We start from the raw sequence: 15983 nt of genomic DNA, 5'->3' as shown, positions 1-15983 counted from the left end.
CCACAGTGATGACATATACACAGATGAAGCTGGATCTTATTTGAAGTCACATCCCTTTATAACGTGCAAGATTTGACATTGATGCCTGCAGGAAGGCCAGTTCATACTACTAGAAAAGCAAAAAAAGGCTGTAGTGTAAATGCACATCAGGTCCTAGAGTTCTTTTGCTTCACGTTTTATTAAAGTCAAGTGAGTCGGAGATGTGGGAACTGCTAACTTTTTTCATTGGGGAGCATTGTTAGTGACCTGCACAAGAAGCCAGAAAACTGTTATTGCTTGAAATGTAAAATTAAAGAAAAAAATATTGCTCTCTTTCTCATTTCCCTGAACTGGACCACATGCTTCCCTGGAGGAAAATCATTGTTGAAAAAATGTCGACTGCAAAATTTTCTGTTAATCTGAACATTCCTCTCTTGCTCTGAGCTGCGGGATGCAGATAGAATCCTGTTCCATCTGTTCTGGAGTGATCTGTGCAAGCTGCAAGCTGCCCTGCTGGAGATGATGGATGGCCCAGCACATGTCCCTTACTGCTGTAGGATTGTACTGGAAGGACAAGTTGCACCAGAGAGTAAAAACAGTGCCCAGGATCACATGGTCAGCCTGGCACTGCCAGAGGGGTCACACTGACTTCCAGTGTCCAGCTGTGGTGGCAGCAGTTCCACTGGTGAGGTGTGACCACAAAGCTCATAGCCACTTGGGAACTTTGGGAGTTCTCCTCAATTTGAGCAGATTGTGGCCTGATGAGCTTTCTTACACCAGATTGAAGCACAGTGGGGAAAAAACCACTCTAACTCCACATATAAAATGATGGGATTGGAGCTGGCCATTACCATTAAGAAATGAGATCACAAAATTAACCCCACTGGACAGGTCAGATGGCTGCTGAATTCTTAGTAACAGTCAAAAAAGTAAATTGAATGTTAGGAATTTTTAGGAGTAGAGAAACATTATTACCTGACTCTGTTGTAACAGTAACACATATACACGGAAACACCTGTATCTTGAATACTATGTGCAGTTCTCAAATAGATTATAACAGATGAGAGTATCACAACAAGAAGGATCTCAGAGTCTGAGGAATCTTCAAACTTTAGCAACTGAGGGCAGATTTATACAGTTGTATAAAACGAATCAAGTAGGGAAAGTGAGTGAGATCAATTGTTCCCTGTCTATTCCAATGCAAAAATGATGAAATATCAAAGTTTGCAGTTGATAAAACCAAAAGAAATAATTTTAGAGGACACAAAGCTTAGCTGCAGGACCTGCCAATAGAATGCTGAAAATTCACATCAAGGAGAGGCTGGACAATTTGATGGAAAAGTAATCCCATTTGCTTTACTGAAAAAAAAAAAAAAAGGCAGTAGCTTCTTAAGCCATAAATTGTTGGAATTTGGAAAAGCAACCTAGGGAAGTGTCAGTATGTGTGTCTACTGTGCTTGCTCTCTGCCAGACCATGCTCCTCTAGTTACTCCTTCAAAAGAAGAACATTTGTACTTCAACACCTCCACAGCCCAATGCGTCTCCCTGACACAGGAGATGAGGTTTAGTCCCCTCAAGTCCAGGTTTTCCACATTCAAGGTAACTGCTTTGCCCCTTAAAACTTCTGTCCCAAAGGAGGGCACCACTCTCATCTTTAACTGTTCTGGCCTTCTCCAGCAGAGCACAGAAATCCCACTGCTCAAAGCTGGCGTGGTGCCATGTGCCAGAACAGGCACTTTTGAGCATATGTTTGACTGGAGTTTTGAAGGAACTCCAAGACAAACTCAGAGATGCCTTCAATGTTAGATGCCAAAGAACCAATCCATTTGGAGGGATATTCCACCCCAAGAGCCCAAGCTGTTGAGCTCGGTGACAAGGAGACTGAAAGAGATGACATGACTGTAGCACATTAATGCCTCTGAGGGAAGAAATACCAGATATTACAAGGCTTTGTAGCTGAAAATAGAAAAGCACAACAAGACCTGAAAGCCAGGGAAATTCCAATTAGAAATAAGGTACAAATTTCTAACAGGGACTGTGGTTAACCACTGGAACAACCTACCAAAAGGAAGTGGTGGATTCTCCATCTCTTAACCTCTTCAAATCAAAAGAGGATGTCTTCCTGAAACATAATATACCATGCTCAATGCAGGAGATCTGGGTGTGATTCAAGGGCTTCAGATACTCCAAAAGTCAGGTTAAATTACTTAATTGTACTTTCAAACCTTCATCTTCACCAGTTTTAACTTCTGCAGAAGTCTTTTGCATGCAGAGGAACTACAGAATGAGTTGAGGGCACTGAGGTATGGACAGGACTAGGTTTAAGACCCCTTCTCCTCTAGGTAACTCCCCCTAAAAATATCTCAAAGTGGAGCTTTTGAAGACCAACCTATCAAAAATAAATGCAATAAAACAGTAGAACATTACACTGGCAAATCAATTTATAGAAGTTATATAGAAACACAGTTAATATTCCTCTAATGCCCACAGCTCTAGAGCCATTTGTCCCCAACACTTTTACAGAGGCCTGGAGAACTGCAATTTCATGTGCTGTGTTAACTTCCAGGGAAAAAATAGAGATGCTTTATACATGGCCAGGAAACCACTTCCTACCTCTTGCTTTCATCCCACTAACCAACACAAGTGCCTTCCCTCAAGAGTGCAGTGCCACAACTTGCTCCTTCTCTGTTTCCTTATATATTTCACTGCACTTGGGTTTTTCCACTGCAGATGTCACCACAAAACATGTAGCCACCACCTTTCAAACCACACCAGAGCAGCACCACCTAAGAGTATCTCTTGTGCTTGCCTTAAAGAAGGCTTCATGCTATTTAGGCTACAGGATTTAGTGGAATTATATCTATAGTTAAGATCTGTGATGAATTATGCAGTCCTGGTATCTGCAGATGAATCACACCAATGGAACACAAGGATGTGGTGTCAGAGTCAAGCCTGGAAATGGAAAATGCATACTCCAGCATTTTAAAGGTTTAGTGCAGCCAAGATTTCAGAATTTCAAGTATTTTTTTTTTTTATATATATCTTTGTTTAAGCCTGGATTTGGGGAGGGGATTGGTTATGGTATTTAGATTATTATTTTTGCTGTAACAGGATTATTCTTTTCAGTAACTGTTAAGTCACCACAAGCTTGTTGCCTTTTCTGTGCAGGAATCAGCTAAGCATCACAGACAGGGAAATATTATTATAACCATTTTACAGCCCATTTTGGCCAAGAATGGGACCGAGAATGCTGACTCTCAGTCACCTGCTTTCACAAGTAAGCTAATATATGAGGTAGAAAGCTAATAAATGAAGGCATTGTGTACATTAACCTTCATATAATAGTACTTATCCTGTGCTTGTGTTATATGCAGGAGGTCAGATGAGATAAACAGAGCAGTCCCTTCTGGCCACAAAGCCAATGAACCTATTTTTAAACACGAGGCAACATTCAATAACCTGCATCAGCTTTGATTAACTGTTCTGCAAGATTGAAAGCAACACAAGCAGAACTAACGTGCACAGTGGGCAAAAAAGACTTCAAAAGTACAGCTCATGGTGGCAAGTTTTTACTGCAGAAACACTGGATGGGAACCTTGGCTGTACAGGTCCTGCTGACCCTGCTGGAGCAGTTCATCATGTCCCCTGACCATTTTGGCTTGGGCTCTTACAGAAAGGCAGAGACAACTGGGCACTGTAGCTTCCTTCAAGGTTCCAGCTAACCCCAGCCTCTACCTCTTAAAAACATAAATACACACATATATATAAGCGAATACTATATATGAGCTGCTGTGAGGCAACTAACTTTTTTAAACTTGCAAACAAACTTAGTATAAGGTCTCTAAAACAGCTCTGCTTTTTCTGGTATTGATTTTGCTTATTTTGAAGTTAAGCGTGTCCATAAATATGCTCTATGGTCCCTTGAGGTAAGTCTCATAAGGTATTTAAAAAGGAAAAAAAAGGATGAGGAGGAATTTTTTGGCAGCAATTACCATCTCAGATAACCTGCCTGGGGTTGGGAAAGTGTGCCAGCAATATGCTCAGAAATAGCTTTCATTTGGGCTGTTTATTTTCATATGCTTTGTCTGACACTTTACTGCTGTGGCGGGGTACTTAACTGTCAGCTTCCATTAAACGCTTTGTCAGTTGTTTCCACTCCAGGCAGAAACCAAAATTATTATCTCCCATTATTCGTTAAAGTCAACCCACTGGCAGGAAGCAAGCGGGATGACAAAGGAAATCATCCCTGTGCCAAATGGTGAGATTTCCTCAGGCTCCTTTGCTCCAGTGCTTCTCTGGTTCCTTGTCCCTTCTTTTCTTGACTGCCCCAGTCATCTGATTTGTTTCTGTCAAATAAGTGAGGAACTTGAGGGCAGCTGTTCCCCTTTAAAGCAAAGTTGGGGGGACCAAACTCCTCTGCAGCATAATTGGGATTGGGATATTCCGGAAGAGAATAATGTGTTTGCTTCAAATTAATTTGGACTGTCATGGCATAATCATATGGATGAGTATCCCTTTCTATGGCAAGATAGAGTATGAAATATGAATGGGATGCTAATAAAATAGCTTTGGAAGTATCTATTACGTGATTTCTTGCTGTTTTAGGGTGTGTTGATGGTTTAATTCTTAAAATTATTTAAACCAAGTTTTCCAAGTTTCGATATATAAAGAGAAGGGGGTTAAGCAATTTCAGAAAAGGCAAAACGTCATTTCAGGTCAAGCAAAAACATTTTAAGATGACCCAGACAGATCCTCCTCCTTCCAAATTTGGTCCCATCCAACCCAGTACCGCCGTCCCCACAACACTTCAGTTCACCCTTTGAACCAGAGAATCCATTACATTCATTTCTCTAATTATGGTCTGGTTTCTTTTAATAAGCAGATGTGGAACAATATAATCGTAGCCCCAGGCTACTGAAATGGTGGACTCCAGCCTAGATCTGGACCTCACATAAATATGCCCCATGCCTTGCCAAGGTCCCAGACACGACATCTCCCACATTCATGAAGGAGATCTCAAGTTTTTTACCACTCTTTTTGGTGGTGTGCACCACCAGGCTGGCCCAGCACAGGTAAAGCCAGTGAACAGCTCCTTGCTGACTATCCCCTGGTAAGAATTAGTAGATCTCAATAAAATTACTCACTGGAGCTTTATTAAAAAAGTGCCTTTTGCTCAAGATTGCAAAGAGCTCACTTCCAGTTCAACAAAAGCCCCCTCAAACAAACCCAAACGTTCCTCAACAGAGGATCTCTATTGCAGCTCTTCTTCCCAAAGAAAAACATTCAGTCTTAACATATTTGTTCCCACTCATGCTCCTGGGGTTTTCAATGAAAGTCTTGAAGCTGTGCAAGCAGCTCATAAAAGGGAGCCCCTTTCTGATTCAAGTGTGCCCTCCTGTTCAGATTTTGGGAAACGGGATGATTAATTGATTTCCATCATCAGACTCCCCATAAGTCACAAGCCAAGTTGCTATTTAAAGTTTCCATTGACAAAGATTTCATTATAAGAAGCCATAATTTTTATCCAGCGCTGTGCAAACTTTTTTAGTCTTCAACCTGAATTAGGCCCATATGTTACAGAAAAACACAGTGAGGGCAAGTTGTGGGGGTGAAGCAGTGAGGGGAAGGGAAGGGAGCAACTGCTCTATCTCAGAGGCTGAAAAAACTTCCACCCACATCACAGCATAAAGGGGCTCTGAATTGGTCGTCTTAACCTTTATCTAAACAAAATAAATCAAAAATACAATTTTCCGACTGAGGTTGAAGGATTTGCTTTCTTAGCCAAAAAGCAATTTTAAACTCCCTTGCTGAGTAATCTTTGCCCAGATACTGAACTCCACTGAGAGCTCTTAGAGTCCAAGGTGGTATTGCTGAATTCTCCTCCCCGTGTCCGGCTGCTGGGATAGGAACATCCTCAAACAGCACCTGCCACAGGATGAAACCACAGGTGAAACCACAGCTAGGTGTTGTAAGTAAACCTGATGACTGGGAGACCCTTTCCCCAGAGGGCTTGACAAGGCAGTTCAAAAGGCAGCAAAAATGGGAGAGAGGCAATACTGCAATCCTTATTTCACAGAGTCAAACAGGCAAGGTGTATGCTGGCAAATAGAAATGTACTGTTAATAAAATTGTGAGCTCCAGAACCTACCAAGACCATCTGCATTGTTTTAGACGATAACACAGTGTGTGGTCATGAGCAAGGGGCTGCTAGTGATAACAATTTTGTTGTGGCCACCCTTTTGAACTGGCTTTAGCAGGGAAAGGATGGACATAAGGGTGCAAAGCACATTCAACCTGACCAGTTTTATTTAGCTGCATAGACAGTCTTCAGCAGAGCAGAGGCTTCATCTGCCTTGTAGCTCCATATCAGAGACCACTCCAGATGATAAATGTATCACAAAAAGACCTCTCCCCTTCTGTCGCGTGTGCTTGAGTTCCTCATAAATGTCAGATCTCTTGTTGCCTAATGGGATGGGAATCCTTTAGGTGACTGGGGAGCAGCAAGATCACTGTGAACCAGAAGTACCAAGGTGATAGTTTAAGATGTTTGCACTAAGCTGTGTGACTGTGTGATATGGCTAAGCCAAAAATTCCTGGATACAGAAGTAGGAACTGATAAGTCTCAGTCTCTCATTCTCTATGATCTGCAATATGGCCTTTGAAAAAAACAGGGATAAACAGTATCAACCTGCCTAAAATGTTCTCTGAGAGAAGTAAACAGAACCTGACATACAAGTGCTATCTAGTAATGCTTGGGAGAGCCAGCCAAATATCACATTTATAGCATGGATTTTTCCAGCATGACAGAACTACGATAACAGCACAAGTCATGTTAAGATCTGGAAGGGACAAATTTCCTCAGACAAAGAAAAAGATTTAGCAGTCATTGAACACAAATAGAAATTTTTCTTCTCTGCCTTTTAAATGATAAATTTAATCAGAGTTCCAGGGCTTTCCTTATTTCCTTTCTTTCCTTATAGCTGAGCCCAGGCTGGCTGGAAAACCTGTTCTTTTGGATAAAGTCAGGCAAATTGAACAACAGAAGAGCAGAGAGTTTGGGGTACCCTCAGAATTTCAGAGAGCATGAAAGGTAGAGAAATTATATCCTTCACACACAGGTTTCGATAAGAAACTTTTGGATTATGCCTTTCTGGCTTCAGAAAGAGAATTAAATCCACACAGCCTAAGCCAGAAGAAACTACCCAACATAGACCCTCAAAGACCCTCTGCTCCTCTTGCTGTGACTTCAATGCCTTGTGCTCAGGTACACCATTCTTTTCAGGATGACCCACAGTATGATTAAAAAGAACAATCACCCACTTGCATCCACAGTTGTTGCTAATGATTAATCACCCCTACAGTTAAAAATTTGGCTGTTGTTTCTTGTTAGGATATGAGTTTGGGTGCAGCTTTTGCTACCAACTCTTGTTGTGTCTCTGTGTAGTTGACCAGGAGATCTTCGCTATTGCTGTTTATCCCCATGAAGATAATTCATCTGGTACATGCAAATCACCTCACAACCTTGCTTTTCACAAACTTAGTAGACAAAGATCTTTTAAGTCTTCCACTGCAGCATGTTTTCTCTGACCCTTAATTATTTTTGTACTACTTTGTGCACTTTAAAATCAAATGTATGCCTGAAATGGGATCTCCTGTCTCATAGCAAGGCACAAGCTGCTGTGCAGATCTATAATCTTGGGAGTATTCAGCCCAAGGAGCCAGTTCATACCTCATCTCATGGTTCAGATGTGGATCTGTGCTCTCTTGATCATGTTGACATAAGAATTGTGCATTTCTCCAACTTTCCTTCAGGTTTCTCTTGAGTTGTAGTTCATGGGTAGTTTCCTCTAAAGGTACATCTGAGCCCAAAGTTCAGCAGCCTGACCTCAGCAGACTCTGTGGTGATGTCCAAGTCTTGGGAATTGCAGTCAGTCAGTAGCAAGAGGTGAATTCAGCCAACCCTTTCAATGCTGGGGGTTGACCTTACAGGACAAATCTCCACGGAGCTGTTTTTGCGTCTCCGGTGCTGGCACACAGACATGTAATGAAGTATATGCCCTTCCCTATGGGACACTCCTCCATGAGTTCATTCCTGGCTTAGTTGGAGAAGCTGGATTTTACATTATTAGGTATTGAGTTGCAACATGAAATTACCAAAATGTAAAACATGGGAAAACATACTGTAAATCACTTATTGGCAGGTCTCTCACCTCTTTACAAGTGCACAACTGGATACATATGAGTCTTTTGGAATTTCCAAATTAGAGCCCAGAAGACCTTCCTGAAGAAAGGTATTTTCTGCTGGCACCAAAACAATTTTATCTGAGCTAAACAACAGAGTTAATGTTTTAGCATTCACACGGCCGTTTGCAGGCTGCAAATCCAAACTTAATTTCACCTCCTTCTTGCACTGTAGCTCTATTATTATTGCTTTTTAAAATGAATGTTATTATTCTTGTAACTCTCCTGCTTTGGCTTTTCAAAAGCAATATACAGAGACCCAAGAGACTGACAGTGAGAATGCAGAACCTTTCACATTCAGGTGAAAACACTGATATCTTTAATGGCCTTATCAGGAAGGGAATTTACGTAAACAGAGTAAACGTGTTCTTACTACTGTGACCTCCAGCTCTGTTGTGCCCACTGCTTGTGACCCTCAATTTGTGGTGACAAAGGATGCTCTGATATGAGCAAGGGGTGATTTTGTGTTTAAGGAACTAAACTGAGAATCAGACTTGTGGGATTTATTCCAGGCTCTGCCACAGTCTGCCTGTATGCAAGTCACTTAATCCTTCTCTGCCTCAGTTTCCCAGCTGAGGGAATAAACAAAAATATTTTCTTTTGTCAGTTCCTTGTCATTCTTGTCTCCAAGGCCAGAAAGATCCCCTATGCTGGAAGTGTCCAAGGCCAGGTTGGATGGGGCTTGGAGCAATCTAGTCTAATGCAAGGTGTCTCTGCCAATGGCGGGGAGGTGAAACAAGATGAACTTTCAGGTCCATTTCAACTCAAACCATTCTGTGATTGTAGGAAAGATTTGTCAGCTGAGCCACAGAACAGCTGAGCATAGACTCTATCACACAGTTATGTTTGAGTGTCCGAGGGATTGGGTCGTGCCTTTGGTTAGCTCAGGCTTTCAGATGGGCAGGGAAGAGGCATATTTCTTGTTTCAGTATTTGTCCAAGATGTGTTACGGTGCTTTTCTGTGAAGACTGGGTCACAAATGGAAGGGTAGTTCCTGAGAAAAATGAGAATCAAATGACTGATCCCAAAATGCACCTTGACCTGTGGTCCCACCATTACAACTGGTGATTAAAGAGTTCAGGGAAGCTCCACCAAGAGCCAGAAGATCACAGGCACACAATAAGCAGGCTTTCACCCTAAATCAAAATAACTCCATCTGCAGGAATTTCACTCACCAATTCAGACAGTAGGTCATGGTAGGACACACTGCAATGTCCACCTGAGGTAGGGAGTGAAAGTGTCACCAGGAAAGCCTCCTATAAGCCAGAGCACAGTTTACCCTTTCATGCAGATCAGAACAGAGAAGACACAACGGATTTGTCAAATGCAAGTTCTGCCGTGTGTGGAGACAGGGTTTTAACACCACCCTCTCCTCCCCCCCCCCGCACACCACACTACAAGGGTCTGTGTTGGTAAGGGCACTTCACAGCCCATGGGAAGGAGATGAAACTAGAGCCTCCCACATCTTCATTTATCTGCATACCAGTTTAATTTTTCTCTGCTTCATCTACTCTTAGAATTCGGAGAGTTGGTGGCATGCAACCTGGGCATGAGTTTTTCTTATAGTCCCATTTTCTGCTCTCCGTGTGCCAAAGATCCATCCCCCACTTTTTCTTTAGGGAGGAGCTGGCTTACACAGCACCTAGAGAAGGAGGTGGGGCTGCAGAATAACAATGAACACAACCTGACGGACAGATATCCATTATCACAAACTGCACCTTCCAATTCTGACCATCCCCAATAGCTGCTGATTTCAAACCAATAGATTTATTTAAAGAAAAAGGGTTATTTAATATAAAAGGAGTTACCAAATACCTGCATAGATCTGGTTGCTTTCTTGCTGCTGCTACAACCAGTTATTTTCTCCCTGAGAGAGACACGTCTGCTGGCCTTGCAGAGAGCACATCACATCCTCTGGATTAGCAGGTCTTTCCATGGATAACTTGATGTGAGGCTGGTGTCCCATAGGAGCTCCCAGATCACAGCACTCACTACGGAGAACACTGCACTTTAGTGCTCAACTTGGATGATGCTTCAAGAGATAAAATACAAAATTATCCATAAACCATCAAATGTTTCGGACCTTTCAGAACACTATTTGCTGATTCCCTCGGAAATTTATTAGCTCTACCAATATTTTCTTTTTTAGCTTTGTAAAGCAAGTTCCAAGTCAGCTAGTACTGACTATGCAGAGCCCTGAAACCACATGTTTATTTTCCTAAGTTATAAAAAGTTTATAAGGGTAGCTGGTATCCTTATGGGCCACTGTACAGTGATTTGCTACTGCATTCCACACTGGTACAGAAGAGCTCTGTGTTTTATACCAGAGGGAAATCCTTGTGATACAGCTGTCCAGCAGCCAACAAGAGTACAGACACCTTCAAAAATATAACTCTGATAAAAAAAAATAATAATATCTGAAAAGGCAGAAAACATCCCTACTGAGAAAAATCAGTTTGAACAACTGATGACCCTGGGCAGTGCAAGATCTGTATTGTGATACCCCAGAGAACATCAACAAAGTCCTCTCACCCCAGACATAGTTCTTTTTTTTTAACTAGATCACCATTTCTACCTGAAAATGCTGTATGGTCACAATAATTTTTGAAAGTCCAATGCAATAGCTGCCTTGTCTTTTTGCAGTTAACATTTAGCCCCAGGCTCTCAGCTTTCACAACTTCATATGTCGCTTCATTGACATGAAGAGGTTTTGGTCAATTTACACTGGAGAATGGAGAGACTGTTATCCATTTATCTCTTAAAATAGTGAGTACACAGCTGCACAACATGAAGAATTAGGTCAGTATGTTGCTATGTCTGTCCTGGAAGGAGAAATTCAGAGCAAATAAGGTAGATTTCAGGAGAGAGCCTGGAATGTGTGAAAAGTTAGCAAAACTGACATAGACTCAATAGCAAAAATAAGTAATTTTGCAAATCCCTAAACCACAATGGTTGGATTAGGGCCCTTGTCATACAATTCTTGGGCATGTGAACAATCCCTTTTTCACTTGAGTTCATTTCATTAGTTTCTCTCAGCTACATAAATACTCGTACTCTCAATGGGACTACTCACATCAATAAAGTTCCTCAAGCGAGCAGGGATTGCAACCCAATTTTAGTGGAACAAACCCAACCTCTGACTTTGATTGCATCTCTCACTTTTCCAAAAAAACTTCATTTCCAGCAAGAACGAGCCCACAATCCCTGTGGAGCTTGCTTTCGCCACTTCCAAGCACAATCCCAGTTATTTGTCTTGTCAAATACAAAGGCAAACAGGGCTCTTCTGAGCTCCCCAACTTCACCTTCCTTCATAAAAACACTGCTGGGCCTCGAGCAGGCCAATTTGGATGTTTTTGAGAACTCCTGGGCTTTGCTCTGCTCTGATTGATAGATCCCTGGTGGGGTTATCCCGCTCACGTTGAATCCCAACATGCCTCTGCCAGCCAGCAACCTCTGAAAGTCAAAATACTGCTCAGTGTAATATCATGAGTAATGACAGTAGTATCAAAGTGGCAATTACTCAGATGTAAATTGTTTTCTGATTAAGCTTGTAGTCTTTTTTTTTAGTCTTTGACATTGTTGCACGGGGTTGACTGTGATTAATTCATTTATAGTCAAATAGAAATATCACGGAAAATTGCCCCTTTATCTATCAGTTCCTATCATAATTCTTAGTTTAAGGTTTGCTGCAAAGGAGACAGGATGGGCAGTGCTGGAGTGAGAAGTGCACTGAACTGCTGGAGAAAGCAGCAAAACAGATCCCAGTTGGCAGCCACCGTTATGGGGATCCCTACGTATAAAGAGCAGATATTGAGTTGGATGTTTTCTGTATATTTTTCAAGCAAGTTTTTAGTTAGTTCCATTCTGCCAAAAGCATAGGAGGAATTTCTCTTTTTCCTCCAACTCTCCCTGATCATCCAAAAATACACTTGAAGAGCTGAACAGAGCAAGAAGCAGAATTGAAATCAATAAATCGATTTGCTGGACTCGTATGTCAGTATTTATCATCTTATCCAAGAATATACAATAAAATCAGCAAATCTAAACTCAGCCATTTCCTCTCATGATTGTGAAAACTCTGCTGACATGCACTGCTTCCACAAATACCCACCAGATGTGGCACATTTCAGGTAAAGGCTTCAGTGGGAGGCATGAGCTCTTCTTTTAGTGTGCTCTCTTCCCCTCAAGGTTGGACAAAAGAAGTGGGAAGACAATGAAGAAGAAGATGAAGCAAAATCAACTCCTTCCCCTCCTTTTCTATTATTTTCAAAGACTACAAAGTATCTCCAAAGAGCTTTACAAAGACTGTCATAGAAAATAAACACACAAAGGCATTTCTGTCCTAGAGTTATCAAACACAAACCGGTAAATAAATCCTTACTCCTACAAAGAGAAACAAATGGAGAGACCTGATCTCTTAAGTGCAGTTATGTTGCACAAAATACAGGTTCCTGTAAGTAATATCCAGGTCTGCAAAGGGCAAGAAAATAAGACTTGGTAAAGTAGAATAGACTTGGATGGATTGGGTTTGGTTTTCTTTTTTTAAAATTGTTTATTAAGTACAGTGACAGGAACATATAAAACTTTTTTATGGAAGAAAAGGACAAGGACACCGGGAGTAGTGGGAACCCCAACCCACTGATTCTCTCAACAGGACTTGAATCCAGCACTGAAGCAATGGCAAGGACATATTTTATTCAGAGCTAGGAGACAGAAACCATCTGCGGGGCAAGAAAATTCTGGTAACATCCAAACCAACTTGCTCTTCAAGATCCTGTGTGTGTACAGGCTTGTTGAACACGAGCACATGAATGTTAAGATTGTGTTTTCTGGGGAAAGGCAGAAACCTTTTACATTGTAATATAAATGTAATGAAATGTAATATAATACATAAAAATGTGAAACTAGTTTGATGTGACTTTCTTGCACAGAACAGCATCTTACCATTCATACATTCAGATACATATGCAGTATATATATATTCACATGCATAAACATGCTGTATTATTTAACTTAAAGCATAAACATGTGCTTAAGAGAGACAAGTCTGACAGCCCAGAGACCTAATCTTTCCATTAGCAGTCTTCCATCTCTATTACCTTGTCTCACTGGATTTCCTTCTGTGTCCCAAGGAGAATGGCTTTTGTAGCAGAACAAGCAGAAGAACACTCAGATTTACATAAACACTGTGCTTGATGTTCCAAGATGCAGCCACACCATCAACCAAGGGATGGTTTTCTCATACAGGAGGAATCTCAGTTGTAATCATCAGCCTTTTCATAACAGATTCCTGCAAGTCTTTTACTTCCTTCACTTGCAATTTGCCCAGCTCAGAGATTTACATGAAAGGGTTGAACTAAATATTGAACTTCATGTGGAAGTGTGTTGCATGATCTGGAATATCAAAGGGTATCTCTGGAGTACAACAATTTTGGTCATGGCAAAAGGATGAAATCCTTTTTTCCAGCCAAAATGCCATCTATTAGAAGGTCATGTAAGTTGTTTATCACTATGATTTCTTGTTCTTAATCCCATTTACCTCAAGTGTCTTCAGGACAATTAATATAAACAGTGCTTTTAGCATTTTAGGAAGTGCTATGCTAACTAATACAGGAGTCCCATTAGTGGATTCTGCTCCACTGAGTTTCAGTGTTAGGACTGAAAACTGAATTGCACTGTCAGGACTAAAATTAGATCATCAGCCTTGACTATCAGGAGTTAGTAGATTGCTTAAAAGGAGCAGAATGGGGTGCCAGCAGCTGTAGATAAGTAATCCAGTAATTCAGGAATAAAGTGAGAACTGGAAGTCAGATGTGGGTTATCTGGAATGACAAATACTGCAAATAATAAAAACACTTCTCTTTAGCCATATGGGTGAAAAGAGAACAATGATAGAATCATAGAATATCCTAAGTTGGGAGGGACCCAAAAGGAACACTAAGTCCAACTCCTGGCCCTGCATAGGACAACTCCAAGAATCACACCACGTGCCTGACAGCATTATCCAAGCACTTCTTGAACTCTGGATGGATGAAGAAAAGACAACATGAGGTACATACAGACCTGAGAATGACTGAAGAAGTCAGGATTTTCCTTTTGTTTTTAATGGTTATGATGAAGAACATTCTTGGACCCCACAACAGCAGAAGCAGCCCAGAAAAACCCCCACATCCATTGTGGGTGACATCAAAATATTACCTAGGCTTTGCACCTTGCACCTTGCAGCTTGGCAAAAGGTTGGAGACTTTAGCAAGTTCGGGATTCTGTGAGTTGCCCTGCAGATTTTCAGTGCATGTTCATCCTTGACACAAAGGTCAGTCTGTTTGCCAGATGTCAAGTCCTTCCTGCAAAGTATGGGGGGCAAAAGAGCAGTTCATATAAAGGTTGTCAGATTTTTTTATGCATTTTTTTTTTCCCCTGATTTTGGCTGACATTTTCTGAAATGAATTCAGCCTGAGGCAGACACTCAGCATGAAGAATTTAAATCCAAATGGTTACAGCTTGGCAAAGCTCTGAGCAACTGAAAACAGAGTCTTGTAATGGGAAGTGTCAGACAACCCCAATAACAGGGAACCAGCTCGTCTGGAGAGAGCATTGTAACACACTGGTGATGGATGACATCAGACTGGAAATTTCACAGTTAAGTAGCTGCAGTGCCACTAATCCTCCCTGGTGAAGAAGGTCGGTGTTAAGAGTCCATCTGGTCTGTATGTACAATGTAAGATTATGCCCATCATGACAAAGTTAATTAAGAAAGGAATTCCCCTTTCTCGTTAAAGCAAGGAGTAAAATTTGGGCACCAGTGATTGACTTGACATCACATACTTTGGTTCATTGACAAGTATGGCACCTTCCACATGCATACAAGTTGCTGACTTTGGGATTTTTTTCTTATTAAGTGAATATTTGTTATGATTTACTTCTGAATTAATTGGGTTCAGCTTCCATCTGGACATTCCTATGAATGAACTTCAGAGGCCTAAACAGGCAAGGACAGGACATTTCAGGGTTGAGTGGAAGAGCATCAAGAGAGGAACAGAACATTAAATATGTGCACCCGGATATTCATATTGGAGGCTGCTGCAGCAATATTTCAGTGAAGTAGGTAGGAATAGCACCATGTGACTGGCTTGACCAGCACATCTCAAATTTTGTTATTCATGAATAAGCCAGAGGGCAAAAAAGTTCATAATGCTATTTGTCCAAGCCAGTATGGCATAGGAAACTGCACTTACCTCAGAGCTATTCCCTCAGCAGGAAAAAAAAGGCTACATTTGAATAAATTATGTGTGGTGAATTATTCCATTAGCTATAGTCATCATAATTCCACCCTGATTTTTATGTAGCATACATAAGAAAATTCTCCTTTCCATATTGTATCTTCACTTAATTTGCTGTGGCTGGAAACAGCAATTAAACACTGCTTTTAAAGAATCTGATTACCTGACAAATGCAGAACTCAGCTAATGTTTGCTACAGAGATGTTGCTAACAAAAGCAAAGCTCACAGTGAACTTGAATGACGAAAGTGAACTTGAATAATGGAAAATATGTTTAAATTTATGCATTAATAGCTCTGTGGGCAAAACCAGAAATACAAGGATTAGCACTATGATGAGTGAGGCTCATCACGGCTAAAAAGGTTTTGATTTGTTACTTTGTGGAATATAAGTACTTAAATTAGCATCAGTTTGCAGTAGTTTTTTATAGAATCATAGAATAGTTTGGGTTGGAAGGGACTTTTAAGGCTCATCTAGTTCCAAT

At 41.1% G+C, this 15983-nt stretch overlaps 1 protein-coding gene across 5 annotated transcripts in view; it reads right to left on the bottom strand.

Annotated features, from left to right (window-relative positions):
- Positions 1–15983, bottom strand: part of SUPT3H (SPT3 homolog, SAGA and STAGA complex component) — a 301102-nt gene that overhangs the window by 3871 nt on the left and 281248 nt on the right. The window contains exons 15-18 of one of the 5 annotated variants that reach the window (XR_004356087.1): positions 12332–14564; positions 10753–11042; positions 10036–10252; positions 9396–9439 (exon numbers count right to left, since the gene is read on the bottom strand). The gene's annotated coding sequence lies outside the window, so the exon portion shown is untranslated. Of the gene's footprint in view, positions 1–9395; positions 9440–10035; positions 11043–12331; positions 14565–15983 lie in introns of all 5 variants that reach the window. The other 4 variants (XR_004356089.1, XR_004356088.1, XR_004356086.1 and 1 more) reach the window with 4 other exon arrangements.

This window comes from Chiroxiphia lanceolata, chromosome 3, assembly GCF_009829145.1.
Source record: "Chiroxiphia lanceolata isolate bChiLan1 chromosome 3, bChiLan1.pri, whole genome shotgun sequence".
NCBI classification, from domain to species: Eukaryota; Metazoa; Chordata; class Aves; order Passeriformes; family Pipridae; genus Chiroxiphia; species Chiroxiphia lanceolata.
This window is presented reverse-complemented; position numbering and strand designations above follow the sequence as displayed.